This window comes from Diabrotica virgifera, chromosome 2, assembly GCF_917563875.1.
Source record: "Diabrotica virgifera virgifera chromosome 2, PGI_DIABVI_V3a".
NCBI classification, from domain to species: Eukaryota; Metazoa; Arthropoda; class Insecta; order Coleoptera; family Chrysomelidae; genus Diabrotica; species Diabrotica virgifera.
In genome coordinates, this window is record NC_065444.1 from 161,355,756 (window position 1) to 161,381,321 (window position 25,566).

The 25,566-nt window shown below is 31.0% G+C and overlaps 1 protein-coding gene across 2 annotated transcripts in view; it reads right to left on the bottom strand.

Moving 5' to 3' along the window:
• LOC114327758 (PDF receptor-like) overlaps positions 1-25,566 on the bottom strand; it is a 1,644,969-nt gene that overhangs the window by 1,098,772 nt on the left and 520,631 nt on the right. The window lies entirely within an intron of this gene.

Here is a 25,566-nt window from a genome sequence, read left to right on the forward strand (position 1 = left end):
GTGTCAAGTGGCCATTCTCTTGCATATTTAGCTAGCCATTCAAGTTACATTTATCTATTCATAATTTTTTTCATCCCCTTTCTCTATCAAGTATACTGTTTTCATTTGCATAGTTCCATACTAGTACTACTGCAAAGTAGTATTCTAGTTACTTCGGCTTCTTCAACGTAGAAACCATCCATTTTTGTTCCTTTGGCTACATTAAGTAGGTCTTCTTTTTCCTACGTCTGTTTGGAGTTTATCACTCTCTGTGCATTCACTCCAACAGAAAATCTTCTTCTTTCTTGTTACACCGTCAATGTCCATGTCTCGCTGCTATACATGATTGTTGGTCTAACTACTGATTTAACGACTGCCGTTTTTTACTTTCTCCGGTATCTCTTTTTCCCCAAAAATGTTGTTTTCATAGCGTTGAATAAGCTTCCTGTTCGTCCCATTCTCTCGTTTATTTCCATGTCTTGTTTACCATTTGCTTCGATTATTACTCCTAGGTATTTAAAATATTCCACTTGCTCTAGTTGTTTCCCGTCTAATTCTATTGCGTGTGTATTCCTCGTATTTGAAATTATCATTGTTTTTGTTTTCTCTTTATTAATTTTTAAACCTTTTTTTATGTCAAAATATAAAATTAAAAAAATTGACAAATTATTTAATGACGCTGCCGTAGGCGTACTACCTTAGATGTCTGTTTTAGCACAAGATATCTAATAAATCAAAATTCATAAACTTATTTTAAAGCTGGCTGCATGTCTATTTTTTATTTTGTGTGATAAATTACAATGATTAACTATTTGTATAGGAAATAAGCCACAATTAAATTGAAAAAATAGTTTTATTAACGTTTCGACGCCCAAATCGGGTGTAGTTGTCAAAATACAAAATACTACTAAAATAAACAAAATTGTTGTTGCTAAGTAAAAAAATTCTTTTGATAATTTATTTAATCTGACTCATTTATATTGGCAATTCAGATGTATATTATACATTTTAAAGTAGAAGACTTTAAAATGATATCGCCAATATTTATGAGTTGCTTTCCTGGGACGACTTTACTAAAAGATAGTTCATTCGATTACATGAAATCAATCCTAACTTAAGTATATCCGTCACAAAAAAATCATAGCATGTTATCTGTCTTTAAAACGACAACCAAATGCAACGATGACAGTAAAATTTCTATAATATACGTCTGAATTGCCAATATAAATGAGTCAGATTAAATAAATTATTCGAAGAATTTTTTTACTTAGCAACAACAATTTTGTTCATTTTAGTAATATTTTGTATTTTGACAACGACACCCGATTTGGGCGTCGAAACGTAAATAAAATTATTTTTTCAATTTAGTTGTGGCTTATTTCCCATATAAATTATTAATCATAGAATACAATGTTTTTAATTATTTTCAGATTTTTCCGTAACGTTTATCACCTTTAAAATACGACCAAACTGCTTTTTTAAGAGGTTCTTGAGGATTTTCTCTATTTCATAGACTTCAAAATAGATCAAGTCAAGGTGTTTTATAGGTTATATATATATATATATATATTTTATAGGCTGTAAATTAAAATAACTGATTCCTTTAGAACATTCAAAAATGGGAGAAACCTATTTAAACACCCAAAAACTCCATAAAAACATGTTTATGGATTTTTGAAGGGACCGAGCCTTACGGTAATATCTGAAACAAAAAAAAAATAGAAATATAGTTTTGTATAAAGTACACAAAATATGGTAGGGGAGCAAAGTATGCTAAATGTGCAGTCACTCGAGCGCTTTGGGGACCTATTGGGATGTGAAGAGTAGGTCTTAAAATCAAAAAAAGTTAAGTAAAGTTCTCCATTTTAGCGGGCGCTTGCCATTTTTTAATTTAATTTTCCATTTCCAACAATCGTTTTTTCCGATTATAACGCCATCTATCCATAATTCGAAAAAATGTTTCGAATAAAAGTTACTTATTTTTACGTAAGGAATCCAAATCTGCAATAAAAAATGAGGGTTCCTATTTAAGATTTTAAAGTAGCCCCCCACCCCACCTCCGTAGGGGGTCGTGTTTGATGCCATTCGATAGATTTTTCAAAAATATTGAATAAGTGTATTTTACTGCTTTTCGATCTGATCTTCATTTCGCGAAATATCGCGGGATTCGTATTTAAAATATTAAATTTACCCCCACCCCTCTCCGTGGAAAGTCGTGTTTGGTATCATTCGATAGATTTTTAAAAAATATTAAGCACATATTTTTTAGTTTTTCGATCTGTCATTCATTTCGCGAAATATTCGCTTTTTTCTTGTGAAACTTTGGGACCCACCCATTTCCTTATGCCCGGCTCAAATCGTCAGATTTTTTAAATATACACTCTTTTGCATGTGCTTAACTTACCTTATCTTAATCTGACAATTTCGAGTTTTTTTAAGGATAGATTTTTTTTTTCGGGCCCCTCTTAACGAACTCCCCTGTGTTAAGAGCCAATATATGGTAGAGGTACATCTGCAGGGTACCAGATTTCTCCCCATATGATAATCTGACGCGCTCGAGTAACTGCAAAAATCCCCGCTTGGGCTCCCCTACCTGTAGTAAATAGTAAAATAAAATAGTAAAATAAACCTGTAGTCATCCCCACCAAAATTTATATGTTCTCTTCCGAAAAAAAAAATTGAAGTCATGTCTAGGTACTTAACCCCCGGCTCTATAATAAATAGACATTTTTTGTAGAATCTTCAACTATGCGTGTGAATTTTTTGAAATTTTAAAAGTAATTGAATCCCACATGAAAAAAATAAAAATCGAAAATGACGTTTTTGAGGGGGGGGGGGGGTCGACGTGGGTTGGCAGGTTAAAATTGAGCTGAGCCTCTTTTTAGACAGTAGAATGTAAAAAAAATGAATTCTGTGAGTGAGGGCGTTTTGTCTATCTTAACAGGGGACACTTTTAATTCATTTATCCCGTCCATAGGTGGAAAGTTTGATGTTCCACTGTTGCTGCATGTGTCACTGAAAATTGACGGCATAGTTCTCATACAATTTCTTCTTTTATCTGCATACATATACTGAAACATACATATTTTTGTATATGTTTAAGTTTACAGAGACCTGCTAATAAATAATATGAAAATAATATTCTATAACCCTACATAACCATATAAATATGTGGTGTATGTCAAAAATGTTCAAAATATCTAGGTAAAAACTGGCGTATAGAAAACGTTCTAAGAGGAAAAAAGTTTTAAAAATAATGTGTTTACCAATGGTACCACAAACGTATTTTTATTTAAAGATGTTCCTGCCGCAATAATGCCGCATGCCAGTTTTCAATAAAAAATAGTGTTTTAGGTTTTTGATTTTCATTTTGTAACTTGAAAGGGCTGTAATTTTTTTATCTGCAAATTTGTACTAAGTTCAGTCCCAGAATACGTTTTAATTTAATTCACGACCTGCGTTTTTGTTACATCCTGTATATTATAATAATTATTATATTATATAAAATATAAGAATAATTATGTTGTGTTTAATGGATAGTTCGTCGCAATTTTCAATGTAATTAATTCATACTGACTCCTGCAAACAAATAATGCAGATAAATTTAGCAAATTGGTTTTTATTTTTAGTATAATCTATTACATTTTTATACATATAAATAAAACACCTTTCTTTAATACGTTTATAATTGCCTGTTTCAAACTGAACTGAATATATTACACTAACATCCTTTACTTAAACTAACGTAAAATTATTAGTAAAACATTATTACATTAAAATAAACATACTTACTTTAATGTAAACTAAATTTTATGATATCCAAGTTTTCGTATGTTTGTTGATTTTGTTTTTAATTCCGTGCCTTGTTTACCCAGTTTATCCACCAACACGTTGTGAAAATAATATCCTGACGATTTAGAATTTATAATATTTTAAAGTAAAGACTGAATTATTATATTTTTTGTATTAAAATGTTCTATGAGATACATCTTGTTTTCTTTTTCCGCGTTTCTCCATTTCTTGTTTGTTTACAGACCCAAAAATTATCAAACTTCTGGATGCCTAATAGACTAAGGAACAACTACTAGTCTCAAAAATATCAATAAAGAAACCAACAGAAGACGATTTGAATACACACACATATTTTACACAGGGAACTCAAAGAATGAAGCTCATACACACTTAACAATAGGGCGTCGCACAGTGGTGAATTTCGCCCAAAAACCTGGCCAAAAGGTAAAAATCTAAGTTTATAGGTATACCCTGAGAAATTTTATATGAACCTTGCTCTGTTGGTTTTTGAGAATCATAAACGGCCCTTAAGGGTAGAACAATACAAGCAGATCATGCATGGGCGCCCATCTAAAAATTTTTTAGGGGAGGGGCCAGACATGAAGATGTTGCACATTACATTGTGTGTGTATAATTTGGATGAAAATTTATTATACTTTAAAGCAAGAGACAAGCTGGGGGGGCCGTGGCCATGCCTATTGACATATTAGTGTAAAGTTGGGATTGAACGACAGCTGACTAAATAAAATTTAGTGTGTTATACAACAATATTGGGGCATTATTTGGTTTTCATTTAGAACTATAGCCGTGTACTATTTTGTTAGTTTATAGTGGATGCTATGTCTGGAGGTAAGTGGGGTATTTTAACATACTTTTTAGACTTTTTCTTCGTAAAATAGACTATATTTACAACATGTTTGAAAGTTGGCAAGAATTTTCAATCGTTTTAAGTTTTCCTGGCAATAGGAAAAAGTAAAAAATCTACTTTGCTCAGCAAATATATTTTGTTTAATAAATACTTCAAAATGTATATAAATATTCCTCAAAAAATCATCTGCAGCCAAGTGCATCCTTAGCGGATTTTTTTATTTTAAAGAAATATGACATGCTGGAGAATTAGTGCATGAAAAGACTTTAATGTTATATGGTCAGTGGTCAGTTAATAAAGTAAGAACAAAATATGAAGCATCTGATCCAGCAAATTTACAGTTTTTTTACACAAGAGCCGCAGTTTTTAATTTTTTTTTGCTCTCTTCTTCTTTTTCTTAATCTTTAAGTCCTTTTACTCTTATGTATAATCCTGTTTTTGCTCCGTTACTTTTATATTTTTTAATAATTTTGGTTGTGTGAGCCAAAAATTTTAATTTTTTAAAAATGCAATGCATACACGAAACTGTGTGTTAAGAAGCCACACATTGGTAGGTAATAATTATAATTAATCGGATCCATTTACGAAACAATTAAGATGTATGGAGAGTTGAACTACCTATTTTTGGCTTCTTAATATAAAGTATCGTTTATGCATTTTATTTAAAAAAAAGGCAAAACTTTTTGACTCACACGACCAAAATTATTAAAAAATATAAAAATAAGAAAGCGAAAAGAACTATACATAAAGGTAAAATGATTTAAAGATTTAAAAAAAAGAAGAAGAAAACAAAAGAAATAACAAAAACTGCGGTTCATGTGTAAAAAAACTGCAAGTTTTCTGGATCAACTGCTTTATATTATGTTCTTACTTTATTAACTGACCATAACAATAAAGTCTCTTAATATAGAAATTCTCAAGCATGTTACAGTTTTTTAAAATGAAGAATTCCGCTAAGTTTGCAACTTGTTGCAAATGATTTCTTGAGGAATATTTATATACATATTGACTTATTTATTAAGCAAAAAATCTTTGCTGACCAAAGCTGACTTTTTTACTTTTCCCATTTTAAAACTTGGTAAACAGAAAACGATTGAAGATTCTTGCCATCATTTTGTAAATATGTTGTAAATTAAGTTTATGTTAGGAAAAAGAATCTAAAAAGTATATTTAAATACTCCACTTACCTCAAGAAATAACATCCACGATAAAATAACAAAATAATACACGTCTATAGTTTTAAACTAAACGAAAACCTAATAATGCCTCAATTGTTTAACACATTTTAATTTTATTCGGTCCGCTTTCGTTCAATCCCAACTTTAGACTAATATAAGTATGTGATATGCTTGTATTGTTCTACCCTCAACAGCCGTTTATGATCCTCCGAAACCTACAGAGCAAGATTCTTATAAAATTTCTCGGAATATATAAACTTAAATTTTTCCATTTTGGCCAGGTTTTCGGCAAAATTCACCACTGTGCGTCGGTAGGTAGTTTAAGAGAAGAATTCCTGAAGAAAATATTGCAATGGCCTTTACAAATTGTTTCATGGGCCCTAGTTTAACCCTTAACTACTGACGTGGATGTTTCTGGAGGTATACTAAATTTACAATCAAGATGCAGTAGAAATAAACAAACCAAAACACGTTCAATGCTACTAGGAGCACTCTCAAATCATAATTTACAATTGTAAATTGTAACATTGTAAATCCCAAATCATGATTTCCAAAGTTTATACATTGTAAATTCTCTAGTGTTGGGGAAAAAGGGCACAAGTCAAATTTTTACTATATTGACTTAAGTACACTGGCGACATGGAATTTCATCAATTTAGTTGTGATCCAAAGGACATAAGTCTATTGTATTTCTAACAGCTTTAATCTCTATTGATCTAATAGACGCAAGTCGTGTAAAACCGGTTCTGTTTGGACAAGTGGACTTTGTTGACTAAAGTCTTTTTTACCGCGGCAACCTTACAACCGTATATTTACACTTGCCAAGGACAGGCTGACTTAATTCCGTATGACCCGTTACAATAACAAACACGTATTGCTTTTCAGTGATAAAAATTTGTATTTACTTGTGTTTTTGCGAACGTAAAAATGTCAGAAAGATGTAAACGAATTATGAAGATGATTAAGGAGCAAAATAATGGTTATTCATGTTACTTATGGCACGAGTCGATGACAATGAGAGGAGCAAACGAAATTGCTTCGTGTCTTTTTAAGGAGCTTATGAAGTTGCCACCCGAAGTGATAAAAGTGATTTTGTACCTGGATACTTGCGGTGGACAAAATAAGAATTTCTACGTAGCAAGTATGTTCTTAACTGTTCTTCAAAAATAAGAATTTCTACGTACCAAGTATGTTCTTAACTGTTCTTCAAATGAAAAATTCGTTAGAGGAAATCGATCACAAATTTCTTGTGTCAGGTCACTCACACATGGACTGTGATGCGGATCATTCCGTATTCGAAAAACAAAAAAAAAACAAGTGGTATGCAAATATCACATCCACATGATTGGGCGACAATAATACGATGCGCAAATAAAAAGAAACCTTTCCAAGTGCTTGAAATGTCACAAGATGATTTTTATGACTTTGCAGCCTTGTTGAAAAGTATCTTTGTAAAAAGAAAACAAGATAGTGAAAAACGAGAATTTCTATGGCACGACTGCAGATGGCTCAGATACACAAAGGAACAGGGACTGATTTATTATAAAAAATCACTTCAAGAAACAGAAGACTTCTCCATTCTGAATTTAAATCACCGTGGCCGTCCGGTTGCACTCTCTTTATCAAAAAAATATACAGAGCCACTTGCAATCTCCAAGGCCAAGGAAGATGATCTCTTGGAATTACTACCCCTTATTCCATATGTGTACAAAAGCTTTTATGAGCAACTTGTACATTCAAATGCAACAGCTGACGTTGACCCAGATTTAGAAGACCTAGATCCAGACGCCGAAAATCCAGACTTAGAAGAGGTACATACGTAATAAACATTGCAGTGATGTATTTTACTTGTATTGTTTTTTTTTTCAGCGAATAAAACTTCATCCATTATTTTATGTTTCTGTATTTAATACCTGTGTTTCTATTAGATGTTATTATACTATACTACACTTAATGGCTAGCATGTTAGTTCGTATAGACTTAAGTCAGCAATCGCAATCAAAGTCAGATCCAGAAGACTTAAGTCAATCAAAAATCATAAATTTGAAAAGATATAACTTACTTTATTATTGTTTATAGGTTTGGTCAATATATTGTATTATAATATTAGTATAAATGCAAGTTTAATTTAAAAATAGATTTATACGACAAGAATGAAACCTTTAATAAATCCTCCTGAAAAACCACAGATTTCGACTTATGCCCTTTTTCCCCAACACTAGAGAATTATGATTCGGGAGTGCTCCTAGTAGCATTTAACATGTCTTGGTTTGTTTGTTTCTACTGCATCTTGATCGTAAATTTAGTATAGACACTGATACATGGCTAATTTTATTCATACTTTATATTTTCGAGGGTGCTGAAAACGAAAATGAGGTTCATTTTGAATTTTATGTGGGGGAACATTGTCAAAATCGCAATTTTATCCTAAAAAAATAAAAAAAAATAAAGCACTTTTTTTTGCGTTTACCTCGCTACAACTCTGTTCCATTTTAATATAATTTTCTAAATTTTTTAAATTATATAGCTCTAACTAGCTTATATAGCTCTATAGTTTTCTAAAGAAAACGGTACCTGTTTCAAGCTTTTATTCTTAGCCTGATAAAGGTTATGAATTTTTCAAAGAAAAAGATGCGGATTTGTGCATTGCAAAGTTTATTCGCAAAAGTTGTGTGACGAAGTCTAAAATTTAGCTTCTTAATTACGTTTTTGTTAAAATAGAGAGTACAAAGAAGTTTTCTGATAAGTTTTAGATCAAAATGTGTTATATAAAAAAAAATAGTGCAACTTTTAATGTCGACATTAGAAATCCCCAATATAACACTTATTTTTCGAGATACTGACCATGGGTGGTGAATGGCTAATTTTGGTGTTAGATTATGTTTTTGACCGTGATGAAGATGATAATTAAATTTATTTTAAATTTTGGGTAAGGGAATACATATTGTCAAATTTGCAATTCTACCCTAAAATTAAAAAAATGAAATCACGTTTCTTTGCGTTAAGCTCGCTACAACTCTGGTCCGTTATAATATTTTTTTTTCTAACGTCTGTACACTATATTATATCGCTCACTTTTTTGAAGACATATGGTTTCTGCTTTAAGCTTCTAGTCTAAGGGCCGGTTGTTCGAACGCTAATCAACAATGATCACTATCAAATATTTAATTACTGTCAAAACTGTCAATGTCAACTTTGGTTGAGTTGCTAAAAACATAATTGATTACAATTCTGAGACTATAATCAATTAATATAACAATAATTATTAACATAATTGATAATAAATCTCATAATTTTAATTAATTATGTTTTCAGCAACCCAAACAAAGTTGACATTGACAGTTTGGTGACAGTAATTAAATATTTGATAATGATAATTGTTGATTAGCGTTCGAATAACCGGCCCTTATTCTAGTAAAAGTTATGAATCTTTTAATCTACAAGGTGCAAATTCGTGAATTGCAATGTTTAATCGCAAAATTTGACTGGCAAAATTTAAAATATAGATTTTAAATCAAATTCAAAAATAAAACATGAGTACAAAGAAAATTTCTGGAAAGTTTTTGGATCAAAATGTTTTAAAGAAAACAAACGGTGCAACTTTAAACATCTACGTTATAAATCCCCAAAATAACGCTAATTTTTCGAGATACTGATCGTTGGTGGTGAATAGCTAATTTTGGTCTAACTTTATGTTTTTGATGGTGCGGAAAACGAAAATCAAATTTATTTTGAATTTTAGGTGGGAGAACATTGTCAAAATCGCAATTTTGCCCTAAAAATAAAAAAAAATAAACCACGTTTTTCTTAAAATTTAAATTTGCACCATATTTTGTCTATAACACATCTAGACCTAAAACTCCCCATATAACTTCTTTGAATTCTATCGTTTAACATAAACGTAATAAAATGGATAAATTTTAAATTTTGTTACTTAATTTTGCGATTTAACTTTGCTATTCACGAATCTACACCTTTGATTTTTAAAAATTCATAACGTTGATGAAGAAACGACTGACAGACTGCAACTGCTTTGATAGTATTCACAAAGGTGAGAGATATATGCTGTAGAAATTTTAGAAAAAAATATTAAAATGGAACAGAGTTGTAGTGAGTTAAACGTAAAAATTCGTGACTTCACTTTTTTTTATTTTTAGGTTAAAATTGCGATTTTCACAATGTTCCCTCCAATAAAATTCAAAATAAACCTCTTTCATTGTCAGCATCATGTAAAACATAAATAAAACCAAAATTAGCCATTCACCCCTCATAATCATTATATCCAAGAATAAGCGTTATTTTGGGGATGTATAACGTGTATATTAAAAGTTGCGGCATTTTTTTATTAAACATTTGTAACTAAAACTTTCCAGAAAACTTCTCTAAACTCTGTGTTTTAACATAAACGTGATTAATAAGATAAATTTCAAATTTTGCTACTCAACTTTTGCGATTAAACTTTGCAATTCACGAATCTGCACCTTGTACTTTAAAAAATTCATAACTTTTATTAGAATAAGACTAAAATCTTAAAACAGATAAAACAGATGTTGCCTTCAAAAAAGTAAGCAACATATATAGTGTACAAACCAAAAAGTTACACCATTTTTTTTTCTATAAAACATTTTGTTCCTTGTACTCTAGATTTTAACATAAACTTGATTAAACAGCTAAATTTCAAATTCTGTCACTCAGCTTTTGCGATTAAACTTTGCAATTCAAAAATCTACACCTTTTACTTCAAACAATTTATAACTTTTTTTATAGTAAGACAGAAAGATTGAAGCAGGTCCCATTGTCTTTAGAAAGGTGAGAAAATATATACTATAAAAATTTCAGAAAAAAATATTAAAATTGACCAGAGTTGTAGCGGGTTAAACGCAAAAATACGTGGTTTCACTTTTTTTAGTTTTATGGTAAAATTGCAATTTTGAAAATATTCCCCCATCTAAAATTTAAAATAAATTTCATTTTCGTTTTCAGCACCGTCAAAAACAAAATTTGAGACCAAAAATAACCATTCACCACCCATGGTCAGTATCCCGAAAAATAACTGTTATATTGTGGATTTCTAATGTCGATAATAAAAGTTGCACTATTTATTTGCTGTAAAACAGTTTGATCTAAAATTTTCCAGAAAACTTCTTTGAACTCTTTAATTTAACAAAAACGTGATTAAAAGACCAAATTTTAAATTTCGTCACTCAGCTTTTGCGATTAAACTTTGCAATGGACAAATCCGCACCTTTTCCTTTGAAAATGCATAACTTTTATCCTAATAAGAATTAAAGCTTTAAACAAGCATCGTTCTCTTTAGATGTGTTAGATCTATATACTGTAAAAACTTCAGAAAAAATATTACAATGGAACAAAGTTGTAGCGAGGTAAACGCAAAAAAACGTTATTTTATTTTTATTGTAAAATTGCGATTTTGACAATGTTCCCCAACATGAAATTTAAATAAATCTCATTTTCGTTTTCAGCACCGTCAAAAATATACAGTATGTCTAAAATTGGCCATTCACCTCTCCGTGGTCAGTACCTGGTCATTTTTGGGGGTGCCTGCCGCTAGCTCAACATGCGGTATGTCATACCGTTGCTTATTCTCCTTTGTTTTTAATATGAGTTTGTCTTATAGCACTCTATTTGTATTGTACATCAACTACGAAATGATTCTTCATACCGCTGTAAAATAAAATACTGCTCCAAATTAAATAAACTTTATTTCAACAAGAAAATTATGAACGCATGCACAATAGGGTGGGGCGAAAACAAAGAAAAAAATTTTTTTTACAAATTTATATGTCCTATATGCTGAAAAGTGGACAGATATTGTTGAAAAACGTTATCCAAAATTTGGGACTTATAGAACAATATCTTCCGGTGCCCCCAGAACTTTAAAAATTTACAAATTAAAAAAAAATTATTGAAAAAAAAACATAACTTTTTTATTTGATTATAATAACCAATAATGATGTTTCTGTCTCTAGTTTGACATATCTTTCCACTGCTTGCGAATGACAAGGAAATTTAGGAATTTCAAATTTATTTGAAGTCGTGTCATCAATCATTTTTCTAAGTTCATCTGTTGACAATTGTTTTGTTATTGTTGGTTCTGATATTACACTAGTTTGCCAATTAATTAAGTCTTTCTTAGACTTTAATATGCGCCTCAAACCTAGCTCTCGGATGTGGTGTCGTTTATCACCCAACATGGCTACGAGAATATTCTCCGGATGTGCAAAATATCCATTACCTTGAATGACTTTGTTCACTATTTTCTTTAGTTTTAGTGATAAATATTGCGAGCATTGAATCATATTAAATAAATGAATTGGTCCATATTTCACTTCTGGCTTTACTTTGATTAAAAACCAAGTGGGAACATACACATTCTGCAGATAAGTTGCCCAAATATTTAAATCGGTAGTCGGATTTAAATGTCCTACATAAAGTCTGCTTGGTGTTAGTTGTAATCCATCTAGAATGTGCCATCATTCCCGGTTGTCGATATTTTAAGCTCTCTGATACGGTACCATTACTTACAGCTTTGCTTATTTCGTACAAACATTTTTGGTCTGTACTTAATTTATATCTACTTCAGGAAGTTCACTTTGAATTTTTCGAAATTCAAAAACAGGTAGGGTTTCACAAGTTCCTAAAAGCTTTCTTATTTCACCCGAAAATCTGGTAGGTTCTGCGGTTTCTCCATCTAAATACTTTATCTAATGTCTTAATGGTAGCTCCTTTCCATGTAAAAGACAAACAGATCCACTGTAATGGTTTCGTAATTTGAAGTTCTAATTTGCGAATTGCACCATTGTGAACGCAAGTATTTACCGCTGTTCCATCGCATCCAATTGCAACTAAATTAGAAAAGTCACATTTCGATTTTAAGAAATTGATTCAATTGTCTGCAATACTTTTGCTGAACCAGATTGTAAAGTAAGATGTCCAAAATACTCAAAGTTTGGTTCTGAAACTAACACAATATGTTCTTGGGTAATCAAGTATTCTAAATGGGAAATAAGCCACAATTTAACTAAAAAAAAATTTTAATTTTAATTCATGAGAATTTTATTGTCACCGCTGCATTTGGTTGTCTTTTTAAAGACAGATCACATGCTATGATTTTTGCGACGGATATTCTTGAGTTGGAGTTGATTTAATGTAATCGAATAAACTATCTTTCAGTAAAGTCGTCCAAGGAACGTAACTCATAAATATTGGCAATATCATTTTAAAGTCTTCTACTTTAAAATGTACAATATATGTCTGAATTGCCGATATAAATGAGTCAGATTAAATAAATTATAGCAGATTTTTTACTAAGCAAGAGAAAGCGTCTATTCACAAATGTGGGTGGGGGCACCACTAAATAACATCCGATTGAATAAAGATTTTAACACAAGTTAAGATTCAATCCTAGACCACTTTTCCGCATATAGGCAAATTATTATTTGAAAATCGACTTTTTCGCTCCACCCTAATGCACAATATTAAAAAATGGTGGAGGTTCTTAAAAAATCTTTGTAAACTGAATTACAAAAAAAAAACGAGTACCTATTGTTAACTAAAAAATAGTAAAACAATGTTGAAAGTACTTGAAAGTAGAAGAACTGGACAAACATACTATCTTTCTAATATATGGAAAGAATACTGAATGGACTGCTTTTAAGAACTATAATAGACACGTAAACACTGACATGCGACACGTGATACCGCCAGAAAACACCCGTGTTGAGCTGCCCCCGCACATGCAAAAATTAAAAAACAAATAGCGCTGATTTATTAGCTATTTATGGGCTTTCATATTCCCCACATCAAAAATTTTGAGTTCGTTACACTGAGCAGGAATTTAATATTTTAGTGGGGGGGCTGACTCCCGACTTCGAATGTCGAACGTTCTTAGGCGGTGCGCGGTGGCTTATTTATTTCCGTGTATAGCAAAATCTGCCGATTGCTCTTAGCCGAGCCGATCGCTTTATGCCGATTCAGTGCGTGGCCTGCTTTATCCTAAAAACAAATAAAGTATTTGAAAGATTATGTAATACAGTTTTATAAATGTAATACAGTTTTATAACTCTCGAAATTACCGTTCAAATAGTTGGATGTGCCTGATACCATAAAAATAAACAGAGTAATTAAAAAAAAAACAATAGTATTTTTTTGGAAAAATTTTTGTAGTATAAATTTTGATGCTATAAACTTTTTAACTTATATACTCTGGAGCTCATTTGATAAGTATTTCTAAGTACTTTGACAAGTATTTTGTAAGTGTTACAAAATGCATCGTGTTCCTGTTATTTATTCTTGGATCCTTAGATTTGAATACTCGCAGAAAAAAATATACAGAGTGAGTCACCACTAACGGGACGGAAGATTACAGCGAAATGGTAAAAGATTTGAAAAATTTTTTAAATTAGTAGTTTGTAAGTTGATAAAATCTACATTTTAAAATTATTTTGAAATATATAGGGTGTCCCAATAAACGGCGGCTTATCAAAGTTATATTTTTTCTTATGGAACACTCTGTATTTTATTGCATTTTTTAATTGTCCGCACAAAAGAAGGTATAGTTTCATAAGACTTCCCTATACCTATGTACAGAGTGTTCTGAGTTATGGTGACTTTTCTTAAAATGTAAAGTTTTAAAAGAAGGCTTATTTTCAAGTTACTTAAGAAACTATGAAAAAAATACTTTTACATCTAAATAGCTGGATATTGGTTGAATATATTTCATGATTAATTATTACATAATTGTTTACAGGGTGTTCAACATTTAGAGTTTCATTATTGGATTATTCAATGTATCATATTATGCTTATTTTAAATAGAACACCATGTATATTAATAAGTAATTATATTAACAATTTTACCTCTTTCGAATGGTATATGGATGCCCTATACCTAAGTCTCATAGTTTTTGCGTAATTTACAATTATTTAAATTCTTAATCTGTAAATCGATTTTAAAACCAAAAGATGTAGTTAATTAATGACATTGTATGCCATTGTCACGTTACGACAGTACGGTCTGGTAATTATTTTATAATTAATGTATTCCATGACTGATTATTACAAATTTATTTACAGGGTGTTCAAAATTTACAGTTTCATTATTGGATTATTTAATGTGTCCATATGATACTTATTTTAAATAGAACACCATGTATATTAATAAATTATTATACTAAACACAGGTTCCTCTTTCGAATGGTATAGGGATATTCTATAAGTAGGAGTCATAGCTTTTGCATAATTTACAATTTTCTTAAACGGTAAATTGATTTTAAAAATAATATTTACAGTCACTCTCGATTTTTAAACAGTACGAAATAAATGTTTGTTTAGGTACTGTATCATAATGAAATGAAAATTATGTCTCTTTACTAGACCATTATTATGAAAAGTAGGTATATTGGTCTGTATACAATACTTTCAAAAAAAAAATCAAGATCTTCTATAAAGTCTAAAGTCCATAAACGATAAGTTAAATATTTATCATAATCCTGTTTGGTCTAATACTGGTGTAGTTTTATACGGATATTAGTGGTTTCTCTTAAGGATTCTAACAGTCGTTTGACTGATTTACAATTTACCCGAAATTTTTTCTTTACTACTGTTTGGGTTTTCCGTAACAGAAAGCAGGACATCAAGCTCCTTGACGTCATCACAAATAACTGGTTTATTTTTATTTAACTTTCCGTATGCAACATTACCAGTAGCACGGAATCTATTGAAATCTCTCAAAAACGTCCTTTTTTGGATGTTATCTATCAGGATACTTCTGAGCGTAAACTTAAGAAGGTAAGATACAATTTTACAAACACTCCCCAATGTAAAGTACCATGTCTACTCTTTCGTAGATAACGTGATTATTCATTTGTAGGAACAATTAAATTTGAATGTCATACACGGATGTTTATAGGTTTGATAATTACCAGACCGTACTGTCATAAAATGACGATGTCATACAATGAGATACATCTTTTTTTAAACTCGATTTACAGATTAAGAATTTAAATAATTGTAAATTACGCAAAAACTATTAGACCTAGGTATAGGACATCCATATACCATTCGAAAGAGGTGACTTCGTTTAGTATAATGGTGTATTAATATACATGCTATTCCATTTAAAATAAGCATCATATGACACATTGAATAATCCAATAATGAAACTATAAATTTGAACAACCCGTAAATAATTGTGTAATAACTAATCATGGAATACATTCAACCAATATCCAACTATTTAGATGTAAAAGTATTTTTTCATAATTTCTTAAATACCTTGAGAATAAGCCTTCTTTTAAAACTTTACATTTTAAGGAAACTCACCATAACTCAGAACACTATGTACACAGGTATAGGGAAGTCTTATGAAACTATACCTTATTTTTTGCGGACAATTAAAAATGCAATAAAATACAGAGTGTTCCATAAGGAAAAATAAAACTTTGATACGCCGCCATTTATTGGGACACCCTGTATATTTCAAAATAATTTTAAAATGTAGATTTTATCAACTTACAAACTACTAATTTAAAATGTTTTTTAAATCTTTTACCATTTCGCTGTAATCTTCCGTCCCGTTAGAGGTGACTCACCCTATATAATAATATTCAATTATGTATCTATAACTTACTTTGAATTAGCATTAAATGGTTTTACAAGTAAGGAATTTATTATAGTTTATATTAGCTTCACTTTTAGTGATGAAAACTTTTTTGTAAAAACTTACAATTTTTGAGTTATTTATGAAAACTCGCTTAAAGTATGCATTTTTTTAACAGAAATTGAAATATTTGATCTTTAATAACTGAAAAAGTTTTGATTTATTTTAGTAACATTATAGTAACAAATTTTGCTTAGAATTTGTCCCTCTATCAATTTGTGGAGTTATTTTTAATAAAGTAATTTTCACCCCCGAGAAGGGGTGACATCTACCCTAGGCAAAAGCTGCAAGTTGGTACAATGTTATTTTTATTCCTTGAGGTATCCTCTATCCACTCACCAATTTTCGTGAAAATTAATTGAGGTTCACGACAATCGAAGGTCGCAGTTGATTTTTACCTTCAGTGCCTCACTATAGACAGAAAATTTCAATTCAATAATTGAAATGCGTGGATTTTGCGAGCTGATGAATTATTAAACGATATGTAGCCGCCAAATAATTAATTTAATTCATTTTAAGTACAATTCTCTATTAAGCCGAGAAGATGGGGTGATTTTCTTGCGAAGGGGGTGCAGCTTAATAGTCGAAATGCGCGTGATTTAAGAGTTTATTCTTAGAATATAATCTATACGAATTAAACTACAATTAACTTTTTTGGAAAATCTTACAGTTTTTCAGTGATTTACGAGACACCGCTTTAAAACATGCATTTTTTTCACGAATAATTAAAATCTTTGAATTTTAATAACTCAAAGAGTATTGACCTATTTTATTAACTTTATATAACAAATTATGCTTATAATTTGTCCTTCTATCGATTTGTGGAATTAGTTTTAATAAAATAATTTTCACCCCCGAGAAGGGGCGGTATCCACACTCAGGGTAAAGGCGCAAGGTAGCACCATGTCACCTTTGTTTCTTGAGGTATCCTATAACCACTCAACAATTTTCGTGTTTCAAAAATCGATAAAGTTTACCGAAATTGAAGGTAATATTTGATTTTTACCTCCAGTGACTGCACTATACAAGAGGAATTGCAATTTAATAATCTAAATTCGCGTATTTTGGGAGCTCATAAATTATTAAATGATATGTAGTCGCCAAATAATTAATTTAATGCATTTTAAGTACAACTCTCTCTTAAGCCGGGAAGATGGGGTGGTTTTATTGCGAAGGGGTTGTAGCTCAATAATCGAAATGCTTGTGATTTAAGAGTTTATTCTTAGAATATAATATAAGCTATAGGAATTATATCCGCAATACGATATATTTTAATTTTTTTCAGCATGTTTCTCTTGAGTTAAATCAATTTAAAGGTTGTTTGGGGGTGAAGGGGATGAGTTCAAAAATCGAAACTATATCATTTCAAGAGCTCATAGATAGCTCGTAATTCTGCCGCAAATATCGATTTAATATCCCTATTTTTAAGTATTTTTAAGTATTAAATTCCTGCTCAGTGTAACGAGCTCAAAATTTTTGATGTGCGGAATATGAAAGCTCATAAATTGCTAATAAATCAGCGCTATTTGATTTTTAATTTTTGCAAGTGGTGGGGGGGGGGGCAGCCCAAAACGGGTCCAGAAAACTACGTCAACGTAGCTGAAAGACTAAACTATACTTAAATTTCAGCAGATGGGAGAAGGTATAATTATTACACCCCACTTGAAAGTATACAGATGGTGTTCCAAGGAATCTTTTATAAAACAAGTTTTACAACAAAATATATTTTCGGCGAGGCATGGCATACCGCACGTCAGTGGTTAGGGGTAATATACAACGGAGGTAATATTATTTTTTTCTGTCGTTCGACCATGCTTCGTTAATTACGTTAACTTGTCCTTGAACTAAAGCATCTCTAGAAGGCCACTTTGTTCTTCTTCAGTGTTGTTCCTTAGCCCTACTACCCCAAAGATACAAGAAACAATGATAATTTGGGTAGCCACTTTGCTGTCCTAGAAGAAAGTTCACCATTTTAAACTCAACACAGATAACTCACTGATGTTGATCATAGTTGCTGTTTTTCAGCAGCAGCGATATTGTTTTATATTCTTCCTTCATTTTTGTAAAGTGTGGTTCGTTTGGAACTGTCGATAAACAAACGCCACTAATCTGGTTTATACTCTGTTATACCCATTTTTTCTAATAATCCTTTAATATTGTTACCAAACAAACATTTCATCTTGTTAAGAAAGCAGATGACATTAAGAAGATTGGAGGGCACAACTGCAAACTTCTTCTTCTTTGGGTTCCGTTTTTTAGCGAAGGTTGGCGATGACTTCTGCAAAGTCTTCTCTATTTTGAGCTTTTTTTATTAGACTTTGAAAGTCTAATCCTCTCCATTCCTTGATGTTGCGTAGCCAGGTCATTTGTCGTCTACCCGGGAAGCGTTTTCCTTCTATTTTCTCTTCTAAAATAAGTTGAAGGAAGTTACACCTGTCGTGTCTAAATATGTGTCCAAGATAAGATGTTTTTCGTTTCTTGACAATTTCTGTGAGCTCACGTGCTCTATTCATACGTCTTAAAAATTCTTCATTTCTAACGCGGTCAGTCCATGAAATTTTCAGCATACGACGAAATACCCACATCTCAAAGCCCTCTAAACGTCGTAACGAGCTGACTGTTAACGTCCAAGCTTCCACGCCGTGTAATAGTACACTATATACATAACACTTTATCATGCGGTATGGTAGGATAGATCAAGATTGCGGGCAGTGAGTAACTGTCACATCTTTAAGAAGGTGTTTCCTGCCTGTTCTATCCTACATTTAATCTCTTGTCCTTGGTCTAAGGTTTCATGTATCCAACACCCTAGGTACTTCAACTTTTTCACTTGTTCAACGAGATTGTTGTTGACTAGGATGTTTTTAACTGGTGTGTGCTTTTTTGAAATTACCATTGTTTTAGTTTCTTTTACATTCATCTTAAGACCATACAGTTCTCCTTCTCGCACTACTTTGGTTAAGAAAATTTAGAATAGAATAGAGTAGAATAGAAATACGCTTTATTGTCACTGAAAATTATACAAATTTTATGGACAAAGCTTAATTAAAGTCAGAAAAAATAAATAAATAATATCTAACAATAACAATAACAAATACAATTTTCTGAAATTTGATAAATCGTCAATATAAAAAAATATACATAAATACAAAATATAAGTTAATAAAGTAAAGAAAAAAAAAACAAAATCGATATATTGCAACAATTTATAGAAATTGCAAAGTGAACATACAACAAAGTAAACTATTTATAGACAAAGGAACTAATAAGTTTAAGCTGCTGCATGTGACACCCAAATATAGATAAGTTTGGTTACTTGTACATTACTGTAATTTCTTAGTTAGTCATTAAGAAACTCTTCTACTGAATAATATGGTCTTTTAGATAGATGAGCTTTTGTCATTTTACGGAACTTGGGGAAAGATGTTGCAGATTTGAGTTGTAAAGGAAGATGGTTGTATAGTTTTTTTGCGGAATATAATATAGATTTCTTTACTAACTCAGAGGACGGGATCGGTAAATAGACATCAAAATTTGAATTTCTGGTGAAGTAGTCATGACGAGGCCTTGCTGGAAAGACATGCATGTGTTTACGAATTAAGCAAACAGTTTCTAAAATATATAAAGATGTAAGGGTTAAAATGCCGTGATCTTTGAAGTAACTTCTGCAATGTGTTGTTCTTCTGAGGCCAAACAGATACCTTATTGCTCTTTTTTGTAATTTAAAAATAACATCTAATTGGGCAGCTGTACTAGAACCCCAAAAAGGAAGACCATATCGAAGATGAAACTCGAACAAGGAAAAATATGTTAGTTTAGAAGATGCTAAATTGAGTTCTTTCGAAACAGATCTTATAGCATAGCAGGCTGAGGCGAGTTTCTTACTTAACAAATCGATATGAAGGGACCATTTGAGGTTGCTGTCTAAAAAAATACCAAGAAATTTTACAGAATCAACGGTAGAAATCTGGCTGTTATTAACAAGCAGGGGTTGAAGAGCACTTTTATAGGATAATGATACTGTCTTATCCACGTTAAAAGAGAGTAAATTACAGTCAGACCAGGTTTTTATCGTAAGCAAATCAAAAGCTATAGTTGCATGAAGAGATGCAATAGTTGAGTTACTCCAAGTGATACTGGTATCATCAGCAAAAAGAAAAATTTTTCCATCGATTTTTAAGTTAGTGATGTGATTTATAAAGATAAGGAACAGTAGAGGACCCAATACTGAACCTTGTGGTACTCCACATACAATGTTTTTGAGACTAGAGTCAGTATCATTTGCTCTAACTAGTTGTTTCCTATTATTCAAGTAAGATTGGAACCAATTCAAAGAAATACCTCGAATTCCATAGAAATTTAGTTTTTTAATCAAAATGTCGTGATTTACACAATCAAAAGCTTTGGCATAGTCACAGAAAATTTGTAGTTCTGCTTCACTTCCAGCAATCAGTACTGTACCATCAGTATACCTGATGTTAATAAAAAACATTGTGTAATTCCTCTTTGAATGTTTATGGTTTCAGTATCACCCATTTCGGTTCTAACGGAGGCGTTTTGATTCTAGTAGAGTTCACGTATTGTATTAAGGTCGTTTGGATCCAGGTTCTTTTTTTTTCAACTGGAAACAAGTGACGCCAATTAGAAAACACTGGATTGAATTGGGGGAGGCGTATGTCCTAAGTTGGATTACTTAAGGCTGAAGAAAAAAAAATGAAAAGACAGCAGAACAGTAAAAGATCTTTTTTCGATTTTGGTAATAGGTAATTTTGTTGTCCGTATGAAGAAGATTCTTTGCCTCTAGTCAGGAGGCAAACAACTCAAAAGAATCCTTTAGAAGATTTAAATCTTTAATAATATAACTTTGCTCGTTCTGAAGAAAACGTTCCGGACTTGTTGAATCCCCTCCAAGATACTATCGCTGACCTGAAATCTATTAGTCTGTATTTCATCCACGTACATATTTCAGACGACGCACAGTGGTGAATTTCGCCGAAAACCTGGCCAAAATGTTAAAATCCAAGTTTATAGGTATACCCTGAGAAATTTTATATGAACCTTGCTCTGTAGGGTTTTGAGAATCATAAACGGCCGTTAAGGGTAGAACAATACAAGCAGATCATGCATGGGCGCCCATCTAAAAATTTTTTAGGGGAGGGGCCAGACGTGAAGATGTTGCACATTACATTTTGTATACTTTGGATGAGACAATATATTATAGTTTAAACCAACAGAAAAGCTAGGGGGGCCGTGGCCATGCCCACGGGCATGGGCGCCTATGATATCATATATTTATATTTTATATTAGTGTAAAGTTGTGATTGAACGACAGCGGACCAAATAAAAATTAAGTGTATTATACAATAATATTAGGGCATTGTTTTTTTTTTCAATTAGAACTATAGACGTGTATTATTTTGTTAGTTTATAGTGGATGCTATGTCTGGAGGTAAGTGGAGTATTTTAATATACTTTTTAGACTTTTTTTCGTAAAATAGACTTTATTTACGTTTGCAAATTGGCAAAAATTTTCAATGGTTTTAAGTTTTCTACGTTTTAAAAATGGAAAAGTAAAAAGTCTACTTTGCTCATATAGATATTTTGCTTAATAAATAGTTCAAAATGTATATAAATATTCCTCAAAAAATCATCTGCAGCCAAATGCATCCTTAGCGGAATTTTTCATTTTAAAAAAATATAACATGCTGGAGAATTTGTACATGAAAAGACTTTAATGTTATATGGTCAGTTAATAAAGTAAGAACAAAACATGAAGCATCTGATCCAGTAAATTTACAGTTTTTTTACACAAGAGCCGCCGTTTTTTGTTATTTTTTTTGCTTTCTTCTTCTTTTTCTTAATCTTTAAATCTTTTTAATCTTATGTCTAATCCTATGTTTTTGCTTCCTTACTTTTATATTTTTTAATAATTTTGGTCGTGTGAACCAAAAATTTTAATTTTTTATAAATGAAATGCATAAACGAAACTTTGTGTTTAGAAGCCACACATTTAAAAAACAATTAAGATGTATTAAGAGTTGACCTACTTATTTTTGGCTTTTTAATATAAAGTATCGTTTATGCATTTTATTTTTAAAAAAAGGCAAAATTTTTGGACTCACACGACCAAAAATTATTAAAAAATATAAAAATAAGAAAGCAAAAAGGTAGACCTATACATTAAGGTAAAATGACTTAAAAATAAAAAAAAGAAGAAGAAAGCAAAAAAAATAACAAAAAACTGCGGTTCTTGCGTAAAAAACTGTAAATTTACTGGATCAGCTGCTTCATAATTTGTTCTTACTTTATTAACTGGCCATAACATTAAAGTCTCTTTCTTAGTGTAAAAATTCTCCAGCATGTTACATTTTTTTAAAATGAAGAATTCCGCTAAGTTTGCTACTTGTTGCAGATGATTTTTTGAGGAATATTTATATACATATTGAATTATTTATTAACCAGAAAATATTTGCTGACCAAAGCTGACTTTTTTACTTTTCCCATTTTAAATCTTGGTAAACGGAAAACGATTGAAGATTCTTGCCATCATTTTGTAAATATGTTGTAAATAAAGTTTATGTTGGGAAAACGAATCTAAAAAGTATATTGAAATACTCCACTTACCTCAAGAAATAGCATTCACAATAAAATAACAATATAATACACGTCTATAGTTTTAAACGAAAGCCTAACAATGCCTCAATTGTATAACACACTTTAATTTTATTCGGTCCGCTTTCGTTCAATCCCAACTTTACACTAATATATAAATATGTGATATGCTTGTATTGGTCTACCCTCAATGACCGTTCAGAGCAAGTTTAATATAAAATTTCTCGAAATATATAAACTTAAATTTTTGCATTTTGGCCAGGTTTTCGGCAAAATTCACCACTGTGCGACGCGCGACGTTTCGACATTATCCTCTGCCAACGTAAGTAGGCTGGTAAATATTGGAATGAGTATTTGCTCAAGCTCATGTGGAATAGGTATTATTGCTGAATTCAATTTAGGATATGTCTACTTATGTCGATTGCTACGATTAATACCCTTGAAAAAGAAATAGGAATCGTTAAAATTATTTTTTGGTTTCCTTCAAAACATTGAAATACCAAATTTTAAACATTTTCGTTGTGCTTTTGTCCAGTGACTCCAGTTTTCAAGAAAAGTTTTGCAAACTATATAATATGTAGCCCAGTGTTTATCTTGATTTCCTAAATAAACACAAAATAGGCTCACGTACATTAAAAATAAATAAAATTGAGTATAAATAATTATGTATAAGGCATTCTTGTTAGAATATATTAAGATGTTCGATAAATATATTATTGCATTTGTAAAAGTTAAATATTCAGAAATATAACAATATTTTTTGACTTGATAAGCATTCTCGATATAGTATATTATGTCGTAGGCAAGTATGAAATGCAGGCATTCTGGCAAAGCCTAGTCATAATGACTAGGCAGTTTGTATAACGTTTTCATTTTTACAAAATGACTTCACACTTTTAGGCATTTTTAAAACCATCGGAAACGTGAAGATTTTTACAATACAATTCTGTCAAAGCGTAATTTTATTTTGAAACAACATTGCAATTTAGATTATGTATATAAAATTTATTAAATTTAAATAATTAATGCTATGAAATTATTACACCCAGTGATTCTTAAACCTTTATTTTATAGTAATGCACAAGTATTTATAAATATGTTAATTAATTGAAGAACTTTTTTAATTTCATTAAATATTTTGGAGTTTAACCATTATTTCACTGAACTTATTGGAAAAGGGAAAAGGTATACGACGAGTTCATTGAACTAATTTGCATAAATAATAAAATAAAACTATATCACAATAACAAAAATAAACAATATAACCTAAACTTATATATTATGATCTGTGCCTAAATTGCAACACTGTTTAAAAATTAAATTACCCTTTCCGGCAGTTTGCAAACACCTAAAAGTGTGATATGAAGTCATTTCGTAAAAATGAAAACGTTATACAAACTGCCAAGTCACTGCGAAAATGACTAGGCTTTTGCAATATTACCTGAATTTCTTACTTGCCTACGACATTATAAGTTAGAGCTGGTACAAAGAAAAGCTATCTATTTTTGGTATCAGGAAAGTTAAATGAACGAAAATCAGTTGTAGTAATGATATTTATGTCTTTTATCGAAGCCATTGTGATTAAATTTCGATTAGTCAGATAACAAAATATTTAATATTTCCAAAAAATTACTTTTTACTTAGATTTATTCAACCCACATACAAAAATTCATTCTTCTTTGAAAATCATTTTTATTTAAACTCTGATGCAAGTAAATTTTAAATGGTTAAAATTTGTTATTACGTATATTTCTTCAAAATCAATGGGGCTGTAAATATTTCTGGATTTTATTTTACATGTAGCATAACTCGAAATTCATTTGATTCGCTAAAACCCTTTTTGGTATGTATTTTTTGTTTCATTACATAAAAGTACCTCGACATCTATGACCAGAACCCCTTTTGGTTTTAATGGTTTTTAAATATTGCACATTGCTCGAAGAAACCAACCGTTTTAAAAGTTTTTCGAACGCATTATTTTTGTAAGATGGCTTGTGTGCGCATATCTCTGATTATACACTTTATACACTTTTGAAGCTAGTAAAAACAGTTCTAAGCCAATCAATCATCCAAGACAAGTCTCATATCCACCAATTTTGAAGTTAAAAGTTCCTATAAGTAAATAAATATTTAACGTTCTTTATTTCAAAGCATACTATATAATTTCAATCTGGTGGGACGTAGAGTAATATTTCTGATGTTATTTTATATTCTATTAGATTGAAAACTTAGTCTTTTGCTAGCAGTTGCCGCTAGGGCATCCCTGCCATTCTGTTTGTTGCAATCCGTGACTGCACGCCGGGGTTTGTCCTGGTTGGGTCAGAGGGAGCTGCATCTGCCTCTTGATGAGAGACTAATAAGTTTCGAAACCGGTAGAGGTGCTTGTTACACTCTCTGATTGAACTAGAATATGATGCAGCTGTAGTTTCGTGTTGCAACGAAATTGAAAATGGTTAT